This window comes from Neolamprologus brichardi, chromosome 14, assembly GCF_056152115.1.
Source record: "Neolamprologus brichardi isolate AB-2024 chromosome 14, ASM5615211v1, whole genome shotgun sequence".
NCBI classification, from domain to species: Eukaryota; Metazoa; Chordata; class Actinopteri; order Cichliformes; family Cichlidae; genus Neolamprologus; species Neolamprologus brichardi.
In genome coordinates, this window is record NC_142117.1 from 19,929,941 (window position 1) to 19,954,615 (window position 24,675).

The 24,675-nt window shown below is 36.8% G+C and overlaps 1 protein-coding gene across 2 annotated transcripts in view; it reads right to left on the bottom strand.

Moving 5' to 3' along the window:
* The window catches only part of zgc:172282 (leucine-rich repeat and fibronectin type III domain-containing protein 1-like protein), a 176,034-nt gene that overhangs the window by 97,576 nt on the left and 53,783 nt on the right, over positions 1-24,675 (bottom strand). For both annotated transcript variants that reach the window (XM_006802055.2, XM_006802056.2), the window contains exon 2: positions 1,898-2,001. The gene's annotated coding sequence lies outside the window, so the exon portion shown is untranslated. The remainder of the gene's footprint in view (positions 1-1,897; positions 2,002-24,675) is intronic.

Sequence of the window (24,675 nt, forward strand, 5' to 3'; positions counted from 1 at the left end):
ACTGACAGATACTACTGATTTCAGTGGAATCGTAGTCAAGCAGAGTCAAGCCTGCGTCTGAAGACAATAGTCAATTATGGCCAGAAATTTAAAGGATCGATGCAAACAGCACATTATGGTGTTTGAGATGTAAGAAGAAAGATCACTGAGAAAAGCGAAACCTGTTTTGTAATAGGTAAAAATAGCCAAAAGTATGGATATCACATGGTTTAAGGACACATTCATTAGAGTGTGTCATAAAAGTAATTAGGCAGATAAGAAGTAAGTTGTCTGACTCTATGTCTCGTACAACCAGCAAGTCAAAAGAAAGAACTGAATCTGCATACTTTGTCCCTATAGGCTTTGATGTTAAACAATGACTCAATAAAAATTAATCATCATAGGACTACTGCATTCACACAAAATTGCTGACTCTTTTATACTGTATAAACATTTCTTATTCAGTGTATAAAATCTAAATTAGCTGACCGTGCAAAACTAAAAAAATAATGTAGAGCAATTTGTTATACAAAAAGGTAAATGGCCTTGCAAGAGCGTTATCTTCCTAACGAAAATAAATGAAACATTAAAAAAATGTACAAGAACTATGCAGATCTGATGTGTTTAAAGTGTTCCTATATTTTTTTTTAAATGCTGTCTATTTGAACAATGTATAGAATGGATAATCATAGGTCTATAATTACTTCTTTATAGCTTTTCCTGTATAGCTTGTCATGTTCATCTTGATAACTTCTGGTTTGTCCCTAGTGATCCAAAGGATAAAACCATTCCATAAAATCCACAGTAATTGTGCTTTGGTAACAATCCCAGACAGTTCAAAAAAATTTCCTGGCTTGGTTTCTGACAAAAAAAAAACAAATCCTCAAATAAAGGAAAACATAACAGTAACTATACCAATATTATGTTAAAAAAAAAGCAAAAAACAAAAACCCAAACCCAGACATACATAGATCTCTCTCAGGGACTTCAAAAGTATCCTTTTAAAAGACAAGTCTCTGTCCTTTGTGAATTTCAACTGACAAACAGGAATCTGATGGATGCAACTGAATGACTACTGATCTGTGCACAGAGTATGTTTTTTAATCATTGCTACTAAAATCAAAAACTAATAAATAAACGTGGAGGTTGTGCTTCTGTTAAGCACAAACACCCTCGTAAAAGACAGTATATAAAATGTAAAAATATAATGGAATTTTAGATAAAGGCAGACATGTGGCAGCTAATCATCTGCAAAAGTTTTACAATGATAACTTATTTATCTTTCATCCATCCATCTATAGTCCTTCTATCCTGTATCAGAGCCAGCAAGGGCAGTCTCCCTGCTTGGCGTAGCTGTCTGCCTGCCTAAAGCAGTGTGCCTAATATGTCTGCAATACAGGCAGAGAAAAATGGAGTAAAAAAAACACTGCTCTTATCACACACACACACACACACACACACACACACACACACAAATTACTTTACTTTCACATGTGAATTTGTGCACTCAAGGGCACATGCCTTGTTTTCCCATTCACTATGCATAAGAAAACCAAGGCTTGCAGCATGTCTCACTTACTGCTGAACTTGGAAGTATGAGGAAAAAAACCCATAAAACAGCTGCAGTTTATTTAACAAACCTAACAAAAATGGATGCATATGTGTGTGTGAGCGTGTTCTAATGATATCAATTAGAGCTTAATGTAATATCCTATACTTACCCAATTTCCCAGAGGATCATTAAAGTTTTATTAAAGTTAATTGGCAATAACTGTTTATGTATGTTTCAGGTGTAATTAAAGCAAAACAACAGTGTCACAGCTCCCAAATGAGCCGCTTTTGCAACCTCAGTTAGCACACTTTAAAACTCTACAATACAACAAATACCAGTTAAAGCTGTAGCTAAAGCCATGCCTACCTCTATCTGGTGGTCTGTGTTTTAAGACTCAACATGAAGATAAACTGAGGTGGCAGGTAGATGGACAGAAAAGCAAGACAGAACAGCAAGCTGAATCCACAGACCTGTTGAAAAGAGTAGAAAAAAAAAGACAATATTAGAGTTCAAATGTTTATAGCGATATCCCCAAAGTTGACATTAGTGACAATTTAAATGGTAAATTTAGCACTCAAAGCGCTTTACACAACTTGTGCATTCACCCATTCACACAAGCACATTTTTCCTAGGTGCTTTCTAACTGACATTCACACACATTCATACTCCGATGGACGCATCGGAGAGCAATTTGGGGTTAGTATCTTGCCCAAGGATATTTGGCATGCAGACTAGGGGAAGGAATCAAACCACCAACCTTCCGATCAGTAGATGACCTGCTCTACCACCTGAGCTACAGCCACCCTAAATTTAAAGCCTTCATGAAACATCTATTTCATAGAATTGTAGCTGAGTCAGTTACTGAGAAGTATGAATGAATAATTGCTAATTATAATCTGCAATTACTACGTGATTACACTTTAGGATGCCAGTGGGGCAAATTGACAAACACAATGGCGATTGGCCATCAGTTGTTGGTTTCACTGGGGTAATTGTTGGCATCAGTTTTGTTGTTCTATTTTGGCTAATTTAGTAGCCGCGTACACTGACACCGAACTGTGTCTGAGCTAAAGGGCTATTCAGGAGCCAGTAAGGGGATGTGCTGCACGCAAACCTTTGTGAACATCAGCAATCACAACACATCCCCAAATCAAGAGTAAAACTTGAAAATGTTTGCATGAATATGTTTTCCACATATTATAGTAATCCATCAAATAGTTTTTCACAAGCTTTATATGTGAGATTTTAAACACTGATACAACATCAAAAACATATTTGGAATTTGCATGAGTGAATCAACAGCGCCTTTTTTTATCTCAGTCTTTAGAGTCTCTGCTGCTGTCTTTAAAGAGATCATCTCTTCTCTGTCTCCTACTTTTGTGTCTTCTCTGCTTCACACCATGTGTCTAACTGAGAAACGGGTGCTATTCTCCATTTAATTTACCTGTATTTAGAATGTTATACGCTATATACAATTTTTTTTTTTAAAAAAAGCTCATAGTGATGTCACAATAGCTCAGTAATGTCTATTAGAAATAAGCAGGACAAAAAAGAAATCCAGTAAAGGGATGGGATAGATGTCAGCAGTGTGTCTGTTTGTTCTGTAGTCCAGTGATTCTGAAGGTTGTATAAAGCACCTTTAAGAAATGTCATATCAATACTACAAATGTCATTCTCAAGTAGCAGTACAGGAAATGGCTGTGGATGATCCAAGTCAGTAGGGTTAAACCTTAATGGATCATGAATGGGAATCTATTAAATACTGCACGTATTTAATTGATACTACTGTATAGACTAACACACTCTATGAACTGGAGAGCTAAAAAGTAGAAAAATAGTTTCCTTTTCATTAAGCTCTACTATATTTTACTTGGATATCAGTATTTTCTTCATGCTATAGAGGGAGGCAGTTCAAATATTTTTTAAAAGCTTCCTGTGACAGTAGTTAAAGACAATCCATTTGCCATTATAGAAAATATTGATTACCTTTTGCATGTGTTGGTTTTTAGTACAAATGAGAAAAACCATGGTGGGAAGCTTAACTGTCTAAACCTACCACCATCTAATGCGAGTATGTGAAATGTGAAAACCTCCCACGGCTTTACTTTGACTACTCTGTAAACCTATTATATACTTTAACAAGCATCTTCAGTCACACTGTGTCTCAGCCATTATAAGTTAGATATACAGTAAATTCTTTCATGTCATAAGAGGAAGGACTTCTTTCATTGCTACTCTATATTTTTTTCCACTTATCTCAAAGTTAATCTATACCAAAAGCTTTCTAAAACACGACATCAAGTTACCAATTACATCCATGGTGAACGCAAGCCTAGAAGTCAGGGAGTGATGTGAATGTTCAATGCTTTAACTAAAAATACTTTTGGCATAATAAAATGTGGGCAGCGATGCAGAAATTGTGTCACTTTTTAACAATTCGTCCAACATTGATCAAAGTGTTATGAAATTGAAAATGACAGTGCATACTTCTGTGTTTTGGTAGAGTACACAAACACACAGACGCACACATCAAACAGGACGGAGACACTTTGGCAGTCAGTTCCCAAGCCAGCTGAGCTAACAAGCTGCAGGTTATTAGAAAATCATTACTCATATCACAGGCCCAAAGGCGTCTCATCACTAAGACGTGGAACAGCAATGTGACACAACGGTGGGACAACTGATCATTTTGTAGACACTCAACCTGACTTTCTTCAGATGGAAGAATGCAGACCAAAAAGCTAAAATACCATACTAAGCTTTTTCTTGATTTGAAACATCATGTCAAAGAGCAACGACAGCATAGAAGATATGTTTTTTCTGTATGCACGACATGACTAACACGTCAGTGTTGCAGTTTACCTGACAGCACACAAGCACACACAGCAAAGGCTGTTTGACAATTAAAGTATTAATTATGTAATTTCATGAATTCGTGAGGACCTTGTGTGTCCTCACAAGTGACTGTTGGCCCCCACAAGTATAGTATAATGCCAATTTCTGGTCCTCACAAAGCCGTCTAAACAGGAATACACACACACACACCTTTTGGATTGCCTACTTTTATTTATGTGGCCTTTTAAGCTAAACATGTTTTGTTTTTCTTTGCTTTCTTTTAAAAAAAACTGTATTCTACTATCAAAACAATCAAAACAATAATACACAAGGGGATACTTTGCATTATGATAGCCCTGGTGCTATTTGCTTAAATGAGGTAGAGAAATCTATAGCAAGCTTTAGCTGAGCAGCTTTTCAAAAACACTGTAGTTCATTTGAACGTAGCCAATTTTAATAGGCAAAAAAGGAAAAAAAATCCTACCAGAAAATGCGTTAACTCTGGTGAGTCTTAGGGGAGGTAAAAATAATCCGCAATCTTAAAGTAATAACTGCCCAGCGTGTATTTATAATTAGTAATGTGGAATTACTTAATTCATCTTATCAATTTAATTATTAGTAGAGCCCATTGAATTACAGAATTCTGCTATTCAGTTGTTTAATTTGCTCCTTTTTTTTGTAGCTCTTACTTCCTTGCACGCAGTACTGTGCAAACTCACTGCAGTTTCTTGACATCAACAACTAATGAAGGGCTCGGGAATTCTGGAATCCAGATTTCCCAGAATCTTGTCAAATAATCACTCATCCCTTAATTTTCCCATAAGGTAGTGGTTGCTTTTCAAATAAACAGGAACGTGTTGGCTGGATCTATTGTGTTTCATTTCATGCCGTCATTTAGATTCTCTGACCTTTCAAAGGGCAGTGTTTATTTTGCTCATCATAACTCAACAGCATGTGCAATTTTGCTCATGTACAAATGCCTAGCGTAAACAAAGAATGATGAAACAAATACATAGAAAATGGAGGAGAACAGAAAACAATGAATGAAGGTCATAACACTAACTGAATGAATAAATTCAACCTGATCCTATAGCACTGTGTAAAATGTTCCTTCCCGAGTTGTCTTAAGTTCCAAAGATTTAGCGTAATTACTGTTATTAATTACTATAATTATGAGTATAATATTATAAGGTTAAAAAATATCCAACTTCGAAATAGATAGTACAGGACATAAATGATGATGCCTACCAACAACAAGATCTATTATTTGAAATGTAAAAGACCCACATGAGTCACGTGTTTCATTATAAGTCAGTGTTAACATGGATACATTAAATTTTAAATTACATTCTAAAAAGCTTGATGCATTTCCACATTGGATTTGGAAATATACTTCTCCCTTTGTTTATTAGAAATTGTTTATTATCCGTATACACAATTACATGTAAAACAAGGCAGTTTTTAAGATAAACCTATTTCAGACTTACCATTAATAATCTTTAGGTCTCACGCTTTGCACCTGCCTTATTGTTTTATCTGAATCACTGCTCGGCTGTTTTGTATGATCTTGAGAGCCATTGATATTCCGCTTAGTTTTCCTCTATATTTAGCATCTGCACTCTGCACTAGATACATTAGATGGTGGTAAAATGACCTGTCAGTGAGTTGGAGTGCATATATATGAGTGCGGTTTTGGGTGTGTGGGATCATGACTGAGACAGGGAAGAAGCAAAGTGTGTGTATAAAGTAGAACGTATAAAAATGAGCATCTTTGAGGTGTTCATGTGTTTGTGCCTGGATGTGTGATGGCTACCACACAGGTAGTTTGGAACAGCTCTCCATCAAAAGGGTCAGATCTTAATACTCTTACTCTAATAGGAAATGGAAACCATTTTAACAGAGACACGCATAGCTCTAACTACCTACATCTGGTTTCCATACCTCTGATGACCCAACTCATCTGAGCAGCCCTGTTAATTAAGTTTAGCCACCAGCCACACCCATTAACAGCAGCTCTCCCTGATTGAACCTTGCACTTGGTAAAATGCCAATTTTGCATAAAATTATGTTATTGGCCAGGATAATAGACCTAGATCTGTTAATTCTATGGCCTAGAGCAACCTATTAGAATCATTAAAACAATAATACTCACGTACAAGTTTTAAGCTTTACTGTTTACTGTTAAAGACTAAAAAAAAGGGAATATCTGTATTAAAAACAGTTTGGATATTTTAGTAAGTGATTTTGGCAGGTGCAAAGTAAACTGGTCAATTATATATTATAATGAATCACAGAGTCCAATTGCATAAAATCACTTATTTATTTTTAACCAACCTCTAAATTTGACCCAGTTGATACTACCAGTATACGTCTTTAAAGTTCACAAAAAGATATAACAACTTATACTGAGGTTTCAATATTTACTCTGTATATTTTATTTATTTAAAAAGAGAATGTTGGCTTCCTCAAAGTTCAGAGTCTAACACGGCAAACTGAGCAGAGTGGAAACAGTAGGAATAGTTTGCTAAATCTCAGATTACAGGTAATGGGTAATCCTCCCGCATTCCATGCAAATCATTATAACTCCTTCATCAGATGTAATGAGACAGGAAACGACTAATGACAGAAGTCTTCCAACACAGTTTTTCCATATACATATAAATATATATATATATATATATATATTTTTTTTTTTTTTCACACACACACACATTTGCAGTTTTACATTTTATTGAACTCTGTGTTACTTTAACCATAAAAAGGATGGGTGTTATATTTCTTTTGCCACTTTTTCTGTGAAGGTGAGCTGGTGGGTATCAAACCTTTTGACAGATACTATCAACTAATAATATAACTTTTGAATATAACTTGTATATTGAATTTCAATAATTTTTTATGACTCACAGATGAATTGGGTGAATTAGCTGGGATGGTGTTAGTATTAGTAGTTGAAACTGGTCTGACTGGTATGCATCTAAAGTAGCTTAATTATGGACCTGCACAGAATTCATTAATAAATTAATCTGTCTTTTTGAAAGGTTTCCAAGACCAAAAAATGCACTCAAACATATTCAGTATTCAGTACAGGGGAGGTGAGCATTACTCAACTTAAAATAGGACCCTAACAGACCTTGAAACTATAATAAAATACATTTTGTTCTTTCTATCAATGGAGTGTCCTGCTTTCATCTCATTTTCTTTGCTCTACTCTCTTAACATTTCTCATGAAACACATCCATCTCTTCTTAACCCCTCATTGTGTAAATGCACTCTTCTTTCTCTCATCCATTTCAGCCTGTTTTTAAACCACCACTTCCACTCCCCCACTGCTTTCCTCCCTTCTTCAGATGTGGTATAATTATCTGGTCATCATTATCAGAATCATTCTGTTTCCTCATTATAAACCCATCTGCTCTGCTTTCCAGTCCAACCAACACAACATAAACACGCTGCCATACAGATACTGATTCACAGGCATACTCTTATCTGTTTTTCTGTCTCTCTCCCTCTCTCACTCTCTGTCCCATTACAGTCTCATCTGCTAAGCCACTTTAGTGACTGCACATCAGAGTAACTGGTCTGAGGTAATTATGTTGAGATAGAGGTAAAGATGTTGGACTAATTTACTGAGATCCATCGAGGAATGAAAAACTGTTGAGTAACCTCTCTCTCTGGTCATGATGAAACTGAGCCAAAAACACTTCCTCTTCTTCCTCCAATTCCAATCATTTGTCTATAATGCGCTTACAGGCATGTAAGTTATAACTTTTATTTAAACGTATTTTGAAATTAATGGAAAAATATGTGTTATTTTAAATCTTTAAATAATAAATTACAACTGGGATAAGTAAACCTTGGGATCAGCTGTCAGTCCCCCAAAACACAACTGCTTTGCCTTGGCTGGTGGGAAAAAGTATTATCAAGACTAGCTATCACAGTACAGAGGAAAGAAAGTGCCTGGGTCTTTGGGTTCAATTTTATATTGTTAGGGGGAATACATGGTACTAATCTACTTGTCAAGGTGGGTAGGGCTGTAAATAAGAAAATGTATTATTGACCGCAGTTCTAATGGAGGATAATGATAAAATAGCAAGAAAGGAAGGATAAAGGTATAAAATTGCAGACAGTTCTTCTACTGAATGACAAACACCAAACAGAATGCAGAAGAGATGAAGAGAGGCTGGTACCATGGCTCCCTTGGTTTACTAATCATGAACTGCATTTAATCAACAAAATTACAAATGCTCTTTTTATCTTGAGAAATCACTGTCAATATTCAAAATGACCTCATTACACCTACTTTAGTGTTTATCAAGTCTAAATTTGATTGAAAATAATAATCTCAAGTGTGAGATCATTTAAGTTTTGATAAGGTAAGCTTAAAGTAAGCATGTACAGACAGCATCACTTGAGTTTAAGTGCCAAATTCTAAAATCGAATTTATTTATCCTGCAATGCAGTCCTTAACACACCATGCAACTTCTGTTGCAAAATCAGGTAAGGTTGTGGTAAGCTAAAACTACAAAATGCATGTCATACACTGGGGACGAATGACAGTAATGAAATAGACTGGTGGAGCAGAAAAAACATGGTGTAACTCATGGTGAAACTCATCTAAGACACTGGAAATTAATGCCTGTAAAATTGTAATATGTAAAACTAAATATGTCAATACTTTGTTTTCATTTTGTTGATCATGGCTCATTGCTCATGAAAAATCTAAATTCAGTACCTCAAATTATTGGTAAGATAAACCAAAAAATTAAAGGGAAAAAATATTTACAGAAATGTGAATTTCTGACAAATGTCCAACTTCACTGTAACTAAACATACGTTGAGGATTCTTCACTTTGTTGTACCCATGTAGAATGACATGGAGGTGATCAACCGTATAGGTGCTGTTTGTGGCTCTCTGTGAACGATGCTGAAACACGAGTAATGAATTTCAGATAGACAACACTTAGATATACAAAAAAGTGTTTGTATGAATGAGACATGTTTTATAAAGTGCTTTGAATGTAGTACGTAGAAACCTATGTTGTAGGGCCTTCAGCTTGTCTGTATTCTTGGTGTTGGTAATAGCTTTGGCACTGTGGGGAGGTGCTAAATACTACTGAAAAAAAGGAAATCTCCATAAATCTCATCAGTACATGGAAACATGAAGCTCTGGTAGGTCGTTGTGTTGACTCTGGATTTATTGGAACATGCTTCCCTCACCCCAGCCGGTCATGGCAGATGGCTGTCCCTCCTGAGCTTGATTGTGCTGGAGGTTTCTTCCTATTAAAAGGGTTTTTTTCCTTTCTACTATCTCCAAGTGCTTTCTCAGATCATATGATTGTTGGGGATTTTTCTGTGTTATTGCAGGGACTTGACCTTACAATACAAAGTGCCCTGAGGGGATGGTTGTTGAGATTTCTCACTACACAAATAAAATTGAATTAAATTGAACTAAATTGCTTCTTTCCTGAATAGGCTGCGCCATCTCTATTGCTTGTGTACCTTTTCTACCACACTTTTCTCTTCCAGTAAACTTAGTAAATTATTACACATTGATACAACACTCTGTGAAATGGCAATCCTTTCACTGACCATCTGTTGCTGCTCCTTTTGGAGAGTGTTGGGGATTGCCATCTGGAAAACTATAAAATCAGCAACCATCCCCAATGCCAGCCCATTGTGGTTACAAGTACTAAACTAGACCGACAGGCGAAATGATATATTCTAGTAAGGTGAAATGCTGAATTTCTTATTTTTTATAATCATGTGGCTGAAACTTATATGAGATAATGACTAAAATAAACGCATCTTTCAGATATCATATATTAAATAATTAATATACAAAATTTTAAGTTTTTAAATACAATAATGAAAAGTAATAATAACATAAATTTCAAATTTTTGAAATGCAGTATAAAAGTTGCCTCTGATAATTAAAACAACAAAAAATAAATAAACTTTGTAATTGCCAGGTGTTTCTGTACACATCTTAACTGCAACACTGGATTTGCGCTAAAATAAAAAAACCTGATTGGTTCCTTATCTCTTTGTAATAGACCAAACATAGTGGCAGTATTAGAAATACATTTCTCTGGCGGTGTCAGAACCATTTTCTATTGTCTTGTATAAACTGCTAATGATGGCCTATATATGCATAAAAACATATCATCAAACAAGACGTCCTCATTCTTTCAGACACACACACACACACACACACACAGACAAGCACACTGTGCCCCAGCTGTGCAGGGGATTAGAGATTAGAAGGGAGGAAGGGATGGATCTATCTAAACACAGCAGCCTATAATATAACCACGAAGATACATCTCCAAACATTTATCTTACAAAATAGTAAGCGATAAGTTGACAATGTGCATTGTGTCTGTTCAAATTTGTGTCTGCCTTACAGTGTAAAACATACAATAAACCTTCTACATTTTGGAAAACATTTGTGTAATTCTCAGTGTATGAGTATGAGCATGATAATGTCACTTTGGCTTTGCTGTTACAGCATCTCCAAACATTTCTTTAAAGATGTTGCATTTTTAATTCCATTTTCTTTGTGTGATGTTGTTTAAATAGAGTAAAAGCACCAGATTAGGCATCAATGTTGTTTGATGCATCAATTTCCACTATTCCTCAATATGAGAAAATAAGTATTCTTTAACCCTCTGAGGTCTAAGTCGTCATATGTGCTAATGCTAACCCTAATCCTAATCCACTTTGGGAGAGCAGCACCAACCACTGCTAGCAAATGGTGCGTTCCAATATCAAACTTAAAACAATGAATCCCAAATATATTTTGAGACAATCTAAAACATAACACTAAATTCTACACGTTTGCTTTTCAATGAACTATTTAACAACAAAATCATTAGCATATCATACTATCTGAAACACTTCTGTGTTATTAACAGTAAAATGTGTCCACGGCATAGATAACAGAAGCATGGTTATTTTGTGGCTTTAATCTATTTTCATGGTTGAGGACTAGAACTACTGACCATCCATCAAACTGTCAATAAGGATTAAAAACTGGTATATAGTTTCAAGTCCGCACTTTCGACAAATCTTGCTGCTAGATCATATCTGAATTAAATGCACTGGTGCACTGTTGACTCCAGAGTAGTGTGCAAAAGTCTTGTGCCACCACTCATGTCTTTCTATTTTGCTTCCAAGAAGCCAGACTTTCTGGTGATTTCTAAAGTGATAATGAGCAATAGTTCCCCAGGCTTTCTGAAGTTTTTCCTTGTACATGCCAATGCCAAAGACAAAGATGCCGCAGTTAAAAGCCAAAAGCATATCTCAGCATCCTGTGCAGTAAGTCCTTAAAAGATTTGAGGAGAACAAAAGAAGAAGTAGCAAGCCTAAAAATTCTCTACAGTAACAATATCTGAAAGTCATCTTCTTGAGAAATAGGGAAAAAGTCCAGCCAAAACCTGGCACAGGACCTGAGAAGCACTTGAACTTTCAGTTCATCTATCTACTGTTCATCAAAACCTCATCAGAAATGGTCAGTGGAAACATGGGTGTCAAGAAGACATTCGTAAGGAAGGAGAACAGGCAGAAAAGGCTGAGGTATGCCAAATAATACAAGAGGTGGATTGAAAATTGTTGTCAATAGGTCTTAAGAAGTGATAAATTCATATTAAAGGAAATTCTTTGGTTCAGTTCATGGCCATTGCATGATTTTCACCTGGGTGGGTGATGATGAATCAGAATCTACTACATCAGCCTTGACTCTTCTTTTCTCCAACTTTATGGAAATGCAATACAAAATCACAGCTGAACCTTTTGCCTCAGTGCATAGAGCCATTTTTATTTGATTGCATCATACATAAGTGCTTGCAAGTCCACAACACAAATGCAAGTGCAAGTTACCAAAAATAAAAAGTCCACATTTTGAAGTACACCTATATACACCTAGTCACGAGTATGATCTTGCACCAGTGTATGATCGTGGCCCCCTGATCTGAAACAATTTCTTCACACTCCCTTTCTTTATCTCCAAGCCCCTTACAGAACCACTATTTCTCTCCATTTGGCTTGTCCACATCACCAGGTTTGCCCCATGTGTGTGTATGTGTATGTTCCATCAGAGTGAGTTGACAGGTTGTGATAGGTCTCAGTGAGAAAGCCAGACTACAGCAGTTAACACTGACCCGTCCATTGCTTTCTTTCAGCCTCCTACACAACTTGCCTCCTTCATACTATACCTCTCTATCACTCTTGTTCTTTCTTTCCGTATCATGTCTCATGCTACTGTCTTTCCCAAATATCCAACTACCCTTCCTCTATTACACTTTTCACCCAAAGCTGTCTCCTAACTTTGTTATAAATTTAGGTAAACTGTATTCCAAAACAAGAATGGTGCGGAAGGTGAGACATATTGCATAAAACATGTGCAGATTCCCATTCTTGGAATTAGGTTTGCATTATTTTTTTCTGTAAAGCTTTATTTCCTTTTTAAATGTATAGTTGTTGTTTTTTTTATTTATATTACAGCACATGTTAACATTTTGTCTCTAAAGGGAATAGCAGTTGTAAATATATGCAAGTAATTTCTTTTCCTTCAGCCAGTTTTGACTAGGAAACCTTAGTCCAACATACCATAGTACAGTGGTTCCCAAACTTTTTTGCTAGGCCCCCCTTTGTTTTACAAGAAAAATGTTCACCCCCCCCCCCCCCCCCCCCACTCCCGTGCGTGCACACACACAAACACATCCTGCAACCACACACACCCATATTTTGCTCCATTGCAGTTTATTTCACACCTCAAACATTTAGTAAACAATTGAGCAAATACAAGTAATCTGCAATAAATTACAGGTAGTAATAAAATAAACTACTAACTCTTTTATGCTATATCCACACCTACACGAGTATTTTTGACAACGCAGCTGTTTCGTCCACACGTAAACGGCGGTTTGAATCACCGAAAACTGTGATTTTTTAAAACTCCTTTTTTGCGTTTACCTGTGGACGAATAATACAGAGCTTGTCACGCAACGTCAAAGGTATGTGCCTTTTTTCACGTCACGCTGTGCGCCACATTATTGTTTACCTGAGATGAATTGCAGAATGGCAGATAGAGACAAAATACTGTTAATCTGACTATCTTCGGTTTTTACAGGCTTACATACACACGCAGTTACTGTCCCTCTATTTAGAAAGGCAGAGGCATGTAGTTGTTTTTTTTTCTGTGTAATAATATTCAACATTGCTATCAATTCATTTTCAAAAAATGCCTCTCTGTGCAAAATGGGTTGAAAAACATAAACAACTGTGGGATACTGTTTGTCCGTGATTTGAACCGGGGGAACAAATCGTGGCAGGATCAGCCTGATATTATTTGTATCCCACTGTAACTTTACTGTATAAAGATCTCCAAAATGACAGGAGTAGTTAGTCATTACAACAAGTGTTTGAACTAAAAATCAAGAATGTGGGATACTGTTTGTCCGTGATTTGAAGAGCCCAGCGAAAACCAATTCTGCAGGTGAGACCTACCTCAGCACTTGTGCAGGTGAAACCAAAGGGAAGATATGCTTCACCATATTTTCTAGTCTTTGGCTTAGAATGAAGTTGGTTTGGAAACATATTCAGCGATGCTTCATCTCCTGCTTTCCATTTCTGTGGCCGCCCTGTGCTAGCAGTGTCCAAGCGTTTTGTTTTTTTCCCTTTTCATACTGTGCCCCCCCTGCAATGGCTCTGCACCCCCCCTAGGGGGGGCGGGCCCCACACTTTGGGAAGGTCTGCCTTAGTATATGGGGGAAGATGACAAAAATTAAGAAACTATTTACTTGTCTTAGTTGTAGACAAGGGCGAGAATGTTAAACTGAATAATTATTCCACTTCCATCAAATGCATCAAATCTCTCGAAGAAACTCCAACTGTGCTATGTTAATATAAGGCTAGGAGCAAAACCCCTCCAGACTGAGCATCACTCTGCATCTGAAATATCAAGCATGGATAAACAGGCTTGTGGCATTATATATACAAGATAGAGGAAATGTTTGTGTGTTTGCCATCCATTTTTTTTCAGTTATTTTTTTATTATTATTATTTTGTTTTTATTGATTATTTGTTAGGTCAGCCATGCAGCACACAATTATATGATACAGCACAACATTTAGAGCCTAAGACATGTAGCAATGTATTCTTCAAGAATACTTATTAAATTAATAAAATATATTAGAATAACAAATACACAATATTTAGTACACAACACAGAAAAAACTACACAAACAGCTACACAGTGAAGTGCTATCTGAGTGCTCTGACCAACTTTGCTGTTTGAAAGATTTTGGTTTTAGGTTTTGGAAATGTTATCCTTAATGGAGTCTTGTGTTGAAATGAGGTAGTTACTTTCAAGAAGTTAAAAAGTAATGTAATTGATTAGTAATGGATTATTGACTAATAACAAATTACTAATATGTCATGTAATTTGGAAAAAACTGCGGATTTTAGGATTCCTTGCTAAAAAAAAGAATTTGGTTGGGTCTGGAAAAAAATAGCATGGTTTAGGTTCAACTAGACTCTTTTACATGTGTTACATATGTTAACCACATTAGAAGTTTCTCCATCATTAGCTGGGTGACCAACTAATTTACTGCCTCTTGAACTGTATGCTAATCAATAATATACTGTGGTCTCATTGGTAGTTGCTTCAGTCTTTTGCAACTACCAAGTTGGGAAACATTTATTTCAAGACACGCCACCTCCACATTTTTTTGCCAGTTTTTGCCTGAAGCTGGCAAATTGTCATGACTTTGTGTGGTCTGTGGTCATCCCACTGCTGGGAAACGCGATCATGTAGATGAAACTTTAGGGGGAAGGGTCTTCCAAATTGGGTTTTAGAGCTAACTAGAACTAGATAGCATTGCAACTCTAGAATCTATTATTGCTCTCTCTACATTCTCACTTTATTCAATTCAATTCAGTTCAATTTTATTTATATAGCATCAAATCACAACAATAGTCGCCTCAAGGCACTTTCTATTCTCCCTCTATTCTAGTCCTATAACTTCAAAAAAAAAGAAAAAAGAAGAAGCTTTAGGCACTGACAGACATTAAAATAAAGGCAATGTTTCATGTTTAGTGTATTGTGTGTAATAGGTCTAACAAAACCTTGGTCATGAAGTCTTTAGACTTGTCAGATTGTGAAATAAACACCTGTTGAGTTGTATCATTAACAGCATAAATGGAAGAAAATGTTTTGCAGCAAAACAGAAAAAAGTACATAGTACTAGCATGTCAAGTTAAACATCCAAATAAGGGAAAACTTTGTGTGTGTGTCTAAGTGTGTTTGCTCCACAAAGTAGGTCAGTCGATAGCCATAGCTATAATTCATCGCCTGGGTATCTGGACCACTGTCTGTATAATATTTCATGGTTGTTATTTCAACTTGGACCACACTGACCAAATAACCAACAGGCCAATATTATCATCTGTAGCTGTGGCTGAAAATGGTAGTTAAAATGTTGCCAGGGTATTCTGCATAATTTAATTTTATATTCCAATCACTTCATTTACATACACACATCACAGGAACAATCACTCTGTGAGAATTTGGCCACAAATTTCTGAACACTGTCCAAATTTTGACACAGAACTCCAGCTTGTCTATTACTAAACATATCTCAGTCAGTGCGATTGTCAGATTTTTCCAGGATAGCACAAATACAGAACTTCTCAGTTGCAATAAATGCAAGTTTTAACTCTGAGATTTCTGTTCCCTTGAAAATGTCCATGGCCTACACTTTGATCCTTGTCAGTACTTGATGATATCTCCTTCCATCTGTTTCCCCATCTGTAATTTTTCCCTTTTCTAACTCTATTTTCCTCACTTGATCACATTGTTCTCAAATTGCCTGCCTTCCATTTTTGCTATCTATTACCTCCTCATTTGTGCATTTCACACTAATCTATCTGAAGAGATCCTATAATTACTGCCTAAACTTAAAGTTAATTTTAATATGTTTTATTCAGCTTGTTCCCTGTGCCATTTGTACATTTATATAGATTTTCTTTCCTCCCTTCGTCAGTGTCACGGCTGTAATTTTTCCTTCCTCCCACACCTCTGTCTCACTCCCCTCGGTTTTTTCCTCTCTCTGTCTCCGACATCTGCTCATCTCTTCCCTTCACTGTGCTGTGGTCAGTGCTAATCATTTATCTGTTTGCCCATCTCACACCAGCACATGTGTGTATGTGTCTGTGCAGTGATAATGAGGAGGCTGACTGATCTAAACTTGCAATATGACCTAATCAACCCACACTAATAAAAAAGCTTCCACTTACACACAAATACATACACACACACACATAGACACACACTGCTGCAGTGAGCTATGGCCACTGAGACACATCATATATACTGTGGTCCATTCCTGAACACTTGACTTCCCCCACACCTCATTATTGTGCAATCTAATGGGCGAATTTGGTCTTTCACTGTTTCATTCAATGTCTCTGGTTTGTTTTTCACTGTTATTTTCTTGACCTCCTCTATTTTTTTATCTTTATTTTTATCTTAGTGTGTTTGTTTCATCCCCTTTCTGTTTCAGTCCTCTGTATTTATTTCTTTATTTCTTTTTTTTAATACTTTAAAGACACTGACATGTCAAAGGTTAATGCAATGGTGAGAAAATGAATGAATGACAATAGCATCTAGGAAATTAAGCAAAATGGTTTACTATGACGAATTGATGGAACATTTTCAGTAATGCTCAGTGATCAAATATGAATGTGATTAACTCATGACAATTCCTTGTACCTCACATTAACGAGATGTATCTCCCAAATGTTATCTACTTTCTTCTTTTTAAAAAAAAATCTTATCTTTTGTCGAATGTTCTCCAGTTTCTCCTTTCTGTAGCTTCCTGCCTCTATCTCTGTTTTCTCTATTTCTTCCACTGGCATACCCTTCTCCATGACCCTTTCAACTTTTAATTATTCACTGAATGCTTTCCACCATGACATGCAGATCCCTTATTTTGCCAAGCGCATTCACAGACACTTACATTCAGGGATGTGATAAGCGCACATAATGGGCATTTATCTGCAAAATTACGGGCATTCATACATAAGCACTTGTAGGACAGCTCTCAGGCTGCTATGTGCTGGGCAAAGCTTCTCAAAAGACTGCCATTTACTAAAAAGAAAATTCTCCAATGTTTACTAAATAATCTCTGCTTTGCAAGTGAAAAATGGCTTAAGGGCAGAGGCCACTTAACATGTTTGATTAGACTCACACGGCCTCATATAAAGACAATGATTTTGTTAATGTATCCTAACTTATATGTTATTCAACAGAGGCAATCTCTTAACCCTCAAGCTATTTTTACATTATGAGTTAAGGATAATGTTATCTTGTTTCTATTCTAGTGTTTCTCTTTTTAAGAAGAAAATATTTTGAAAGCCATTAGTGAAGAAAAGCCTTAATATACACAGAGCAGATTTTTTTTTTTTTTAGGCATGTTTGTTTTAAAAATGAGAGCGTTGTCCCTTGGAGGGGCATGACTTGCCATCATAATAATATATACTTTGCATCAAGATGCTGTGTTTTGCATTTGAGTAGCACACATATAGTGGTTAATACATACCTCTCTGACTTTTTTCCTCCAAAAGTTATAATATTTAAGAAGTTCTACTAGAAATTAAATAACAATTTTAAAAAATAACTGAAGAGCCACGAAGAGTGTCCAGAACTGCTTAATGTTTTAGTTATCTTCAGTTTGCTTTGGGTCAAATAATTGTATAACATGTATTCCATTTTCTGTATCAAACTTGAGTTTTTAGAGTTTATACAGGTAAATTAAAAAGTCTGAAGTAACTGTATAAGAGCTTTTTCCTGGTGGCTGCTACCTATTGTGCTCTTTCCAAAGTTCCCAGAGGCACAGCTGAGAATTTAAAAAAGAAAACGTTTGAATTACTTAAAATGTATTGCAGCCCAAGTCTGAGACACAGCCTAAGCAGATAAATATGCTCACACAGAAGGCATTATTGAGAATGAATTTATAGACGGGAGGAGGTGAAAACCATTTCTTTATGTATGGCAGTCTGAAGATGTTTTTATGCCATGTATGTATGCATGCATCGTTGCATCGCATATAAGGAAATCAGCTCAGGTGGGATTCACTACAGACCAGAGCTGTGTGTGAAGTTTTGGTGTCTGACAAGAGATGACAGGCAGTGAATTTAGGCAGTTGTTAGAATGGCCCTTTAAATATACATTTTAATTTGCTGACACTTCAAAGAAACAAGTGTGTTTATTATAAAGCACTTAAATTGTGGTGTGATTGCATAAATTTGTAGTTTTCTAAAGGCATATGTGAGTAATTTCTTATAATAATTGTGAAAAACCATTTATAAGTTTATCCTCTGCAAGTATTTTCATTGCTAAGTATTTTGTGATGAGAGTTCCAACTCCACCATCTTGGGCTACAGCTGGCAATAGTAATCCTTCCCTGCTCTGCGGCTTTGCTGAGCTCTGCACAGTGGCACATGAAGCAGTTCTCCACTACCTGCAGGTTCTGCTTGGACTGACCCTCCTGCTCACTGCCGGTCTCCAAACCAGAAGGGGGACTTATGTTACCAGCTGCAGTTCAAGATGGAGGTGATAGAGTGCATCCGGTGTGGGATGAGAAGTAGGTGTGGAAAGGCTAACATTGGTCTCTTTCTTGCAGTGATATTTTATGGCTTATGTCATATTTTGGAGACTTTTAAGTTATTTTAGGTCACTTTGACAGTGCTGTATTTTTCATTTTATTTATTTTTTGTTCCTTAAGTTACTTTTTCGTTTTTACAGTATAGCACTACATCAGGACTTCAATGGATAGGGAGACGAGGAATGCAACTGATAAAAGAAGCTTTGCTTTACTTTTTATTTTTGTACTTTTATTCTAAATCAACATAATTTTTAGGAGTATTGTACTTTCCACGGCCTTTGCCAAGTTATGTTGGATGTAATTCAGTTCAGCAATAATGTCAATGGTGTGCAGAGAATCCAATAGCAGGCTTAAAACTCACGGTGACATGATCCATAGTTTATTTATATATCCCACATTAGATTTCTACCTTACAGCAGCATATTGCATGTCACCGCCAGCCTGTCTCTTTGTTTGTCTTTGCATGTGCCCATTACTTAAAGTTTTTGTCCATCTCTGCTGCTATCCTCTGAACCTCATTTTGTTTATCTCTTTTATTCTGCTTTTAATGGGCTGTTTTCTGAGCTTCTGTGCCTCAAAGAGCAGGTTGATTAGAAGGACGATGGATGGGTGGACTGATATGAAAAATAATGTTTATTTGTGATTTATATGGTTACCACTATTAGGCAGCAGCTCATTAAATTTAGGGTTTACAGTGAGAGCATTATATTTATTAAAAAAAAAGAGCTCCCACACATAAACAACATGCACAATTGTTAGAGAAGTGAATTTTCTGACTTAATCCTTAAATCTGTGAATAAAAATGTCTGCCTATTCAATTTAATCCTTTTCAGGTGTCATACATTTGTAGATTAAGAGAAAGTGTGGCCTTAAGATGTATACATCTGAAGTTCAAAAGTGATATTCAAATAAATTCAAGATTAAAGATTAAGATAAAATGAAATAAGAAAGAGTGTAATTATTTCATGTTTGTGAAATAACTAAATAATGAACTGCAAGGAGGATGATCATAATATCATTATGCATAATATTATATTATTAATATGACCTGGCATAAATTAAGCCAAAATTAATTTTAAGCTCACACTGTAACAAAGTAATTGCCTTTGAATAGATGCAACATTGAAGAAATGCATCAACTTTTGAGGCCTCATGAATGGACAATAATTGGGATCAGAAGCAAATGCATAGTGAAGAAAATGTTGAAGTTTTCTGTATGTGTTACCAACTCACAAGACACTTTACATCGTGAGGTAAAGACCTTATAGAATTAAAGAGAGAAGCTCAATAGTTCCCTTTACATAAATTCTTTGTGACAGTGAGGACAAGTTCTCCCTTGCTACCCTCTGCCAGTCCTCTTTTATGCAGCTAGAGCCAATTCTGAGTTATTTAGAAATAGTCCATAAGGGGTAAAAATAAATAAGCAGCTGCAGTCTAAATTTGTGCATGTATATAAGGTTTTCTAACCTTTCACAGTAACAAAAATTAAAAGTAATCCAGGGAGTTGTCTCTTTAATAAATGCTTCTAGTGCGAATGAATGAATTGAATCTAACATATTACTGCAAAGCAAAGGAAATACATGCAGCAAATTCTGTTAATACAACCTACCTACATATAAAGTGAAAGGGAATACCTACCACATGATAACATAACTTTGTGTGAGTGAGGCCTGTGAATTTAAATCAACAAAACTAAATTTATTTAATAAATATGACTAAAACCAACTTAATGTGGTGCTTAAAATCCAAAAGATATGCCCCAGTCTGTATAATAAGATGCTTTAACTGCTAGGGTCAAACGAAGCACTGATATCTGTATTAGAACGAGAAGAATAAAGACGAATCCATTGGCTGAGGCAAGACTGATGATGACTTTCACCCATGCTGTTTCTATGCTATTATGTAATCCTGTCAAACAAACCATTTCTGTGCATAAATTCACAAAATTGATTTGCAAGGCCTTCAATAATTTTCTGCAAAGTCTCAAGGGCCCACTTCTTTTCTAAGCAAATGTAACTACAATCAGATAAAGAGAAAGAAAACTAAGAAGAAGATGCAGGTTAATGATAAACAAGTTATTTCTGCATCTGAGAAGCAGAGATTGTGCCTTTAAAATGAGTAACAACCAATTTGAGGTCTTGGGTTGATTATTAAGAATGCTGCCACTCCTCCTTATTGGTCTTTGCTTTGAGAATTGATAGCTATATTCATTCAGACAGTTCATTTACACTTGCACATTCTTTCCACAGGTCAGAAGCTGCGTTTATTTTGATTACGTTTAAGTGGGTAACATAGTAGTGCAGTTGTCGCACTGTCACTTCACAATAAGAAAGCTTTGGGTTTGAACCTCCTGGTCAGCCTTTTGCTGTGGAATCTGCACATTTTCCCTGTGCCTGCGTGTTGCCTCCCACACTGTGAAGTTATGTGTATAAGGTTAACTGGTGAGTCTAAATTGGCTGCGAGTGTGGGTGTCAGCCCTAAATGGACTGGCAACTATTGTGTACCCTGCTGCAACATGAGAAATGGGTGAATCTCCTGTCTTCTAATTAAAGCAGGCGCTTCCCAGAATGTTTTAAAATTGCCTACGTAAAATTCTTCCCATAAACCACCATGACAGTCAGGCATTGATGAGTGACAGGTGGCTGTCATCACTGGTTGGATTAGAGTCTGATAATTTTGTGATAAAGTTAGACATTGACTGATCATTTAACTTTAATGCATTTTGTTATTGTCTATAACAATTTTAATGTTTTTACATGCACATACAGTGGGGCAAAAAAGTATTTAGTCAGCCACCGATTGTGCAAGTTCCCCCACTTAAAATGATGACAGAGGTCAGTAATTTGCACCAGAGGTACACTTCAACTGTGAGAGACAGAATGTGAAAAAAAAATCCATGAATTCACATGGTGGGATTTGTAAAGAATTTATTCGTAAATCAGGGTGGAAAATAAGTATTTGGTCACCTCAAACAAGGAAAATCCCTGGCTCTCACAGACCTGTAACGTCTTCTGTAAGAAGCTTTTCTGTCCCCCATTCGTTACCTGTATGAATGGCACCTGTTTGACCTCATCATCTGTATAAAAGACACCTGTCCACAGCCTCAACCAGTCAGACTCCAAACTCCGCCATGGCCAAGACCAAAGAGCTTTCGAAGGACACCAGGAAAAGAATTGTAGACCTGCACCAGACTGGGAAGAGTGAATCTACAATAGGCAAGCAGCTTGGTGTGAAAAAATCAACTGTGGGAGCAATCATCAGAAAATGGAAGACATACAAGACCACTGATAATCTCCCTCGATCTGGGGCTCCACGCAAGATCTCATCCCGTGGGGTCAAAATGATCATGAGAACGGTGAGCAAAGATCCCAGAACCACACGGGGGGACCTGGTGAATGACCTGCAGAGAGCTGGGACCAAAGTAACAAAGGTCACCATCAGTAACACACTACAACGGCAGGGAATCAAATCCCGCAGTGCCAGACGTGTTCCGCTGCTGAAGCCTTTGCATGTCCAGGCCCGTCTGAAGTTTGCCAGAGAGCACATGGATGATACAGCAGAGGATTGGGAGAATGTCATGTGGTCAGATGAAACCAAAGTAGAACTTTTTGGTATAAACTCAACTCGTCGTGTTTGGAGGAAGAAGAATACTGAGTTGCATCCCAAGAACACCATACCTACTGTGAAGCATGGGGGTGGAAACATCATGCTATGGGGCTGTTTTTCTGCCAAGGGGACAGGACGACTGATCCGTGTTAAGGACAGAATGAATGGGGCCAAGTATCGTGAGATTTTGAGCCAAAACCTCCTTCCATCAGTGAGAACTTTGAAGATGAAACGAGGCTGGGTCTTCCAACATGACAATGATCCAAAACACACCGCCCGGGCAACAAAGGAGTGGCTCCGTAAGAAGCATTTGAAAGTCCTGGAGTGGCCTAGCCAGTCTCCAGACCTCAACCCCATAGAAAATCTGTGGCGGGAGTTGAAAGTCCGTGTTGCTCGGCGAAAGCCCCAAAACATCACTGCTCTTGAGAAGATCTGCATGGAGGAATGGGCCAAAATACCAGCTACTGTGTGTGCAAACCTGGTAAAGACCTATAGTAAACGTTTGACCTCTGTTATTGCCAACAAAGGTTATGTTACAAAGTATTGAGTTGTATTTTTGTTATTGACCAAATACTTATTTTCCACCCTGATTTACGAATAAATTCTTTACAAATCCTACCATGTGAATTCATGGATTTTTTTTTTCACATTCTGTCTCTCACAGTTGAAGTGTACCTCTGGTGCAAATTACTGACCTCTGTCATCATTTTAAGTGGGGGAACTTGCACAATCGGTGGCTGACTAAATACTTTTTTGCCCCACTGTAGATAAATGTTCACTATACACTTGCCCTGGAGACATATGAAACCTATGAAGCTGTACAGTATGCATTTCATTAATTCAAATAGCTAGAAGCAAAACAACACAACTTAGGTTCCTTTTAACTTGTTGTCAAACCAGCATTAGGAAACCTTTATTGGTGAGTGTTGTTAAAGCTATAAAACATAATCATTTGTTTTCCAGGGACAACTGACTTTGGAGCAAATACTTATGTCATAAATCTAACCTAATACTTGAAGTGCCATTACCATTATTGCTAATTAACTGCAGTAGACTTGAGAAAATGTTTTAATGGATTTGCAGGTATCCTCTAGTGCCACCATATTCCAAACTGGAGCCCGAAAGTATAAAAAAAACAAAACACAAAGCAAATGTTAAATGAATTTAATTCTTTTGCCACCACAATGTACCAAATGCTTGAACACATGGCCAAAATAAAGATCACTGACATATGGCCACTAAAAAGGAGATTCATAGTTAATGCAAAGTATTGGACTAAGATATACATAAAGACAGACTTTCCAGAGGTTCAACAGACGGATGAAATGAGCGCTGACTGAGTAGCTCACTTTTTCTACATGAACCTCCTTCCATCATGTTTAGACCACTGAATTTCAATCAACCATGCTCTACTCTGCTTTCTGTTTGACATACTATAGTTACTTTTTATAACTATATTTACAAAGTTAGTATTTTAGAAAGCGCTCATTCTGTACCAAGTAGCTCCTTTAAACTGCTGTTTTTGCCTATTAGCAATTGAAAATACAAGAGTGTGCTGATTCAGCTCCACAGGCAGCCACAGACAGTCGAGTAACCACTTTCAGCAGTAACAGTTCAAGTATGAGTCACTGAGAGTGAAGTGGTTGGTGAATAGAGATTTAACTAGTCTGGAAGGCTGCTGCAACAGTTAACAATCATACTAAAACAACTCTTCACGTTTCATCTTCAAGATTAAGGGGAGTCAGTGGCAGCCAAGTGAAACCCATATATGAGCATTTAATGACTTAGGTGAAAACATTAGCCAGAATTACAGGTTTATGATACTAACAAGGAAACTAAATTTAGTATTCAGACACTCAATTGCTTTGTGTCCTCAAGTGCTTTGTCTTGACCTCTTTCCTGACCTTTCCACCTTCTGCATACAACTATATTCACTCTCTCTGTATTTCCCATATCTTCTCTCTTACTGCCCCTTTTTCTATTCTATCATGCCAACCAGTAGCTACTCGGAGACAGCAAAAACAACCCTGTATGAGA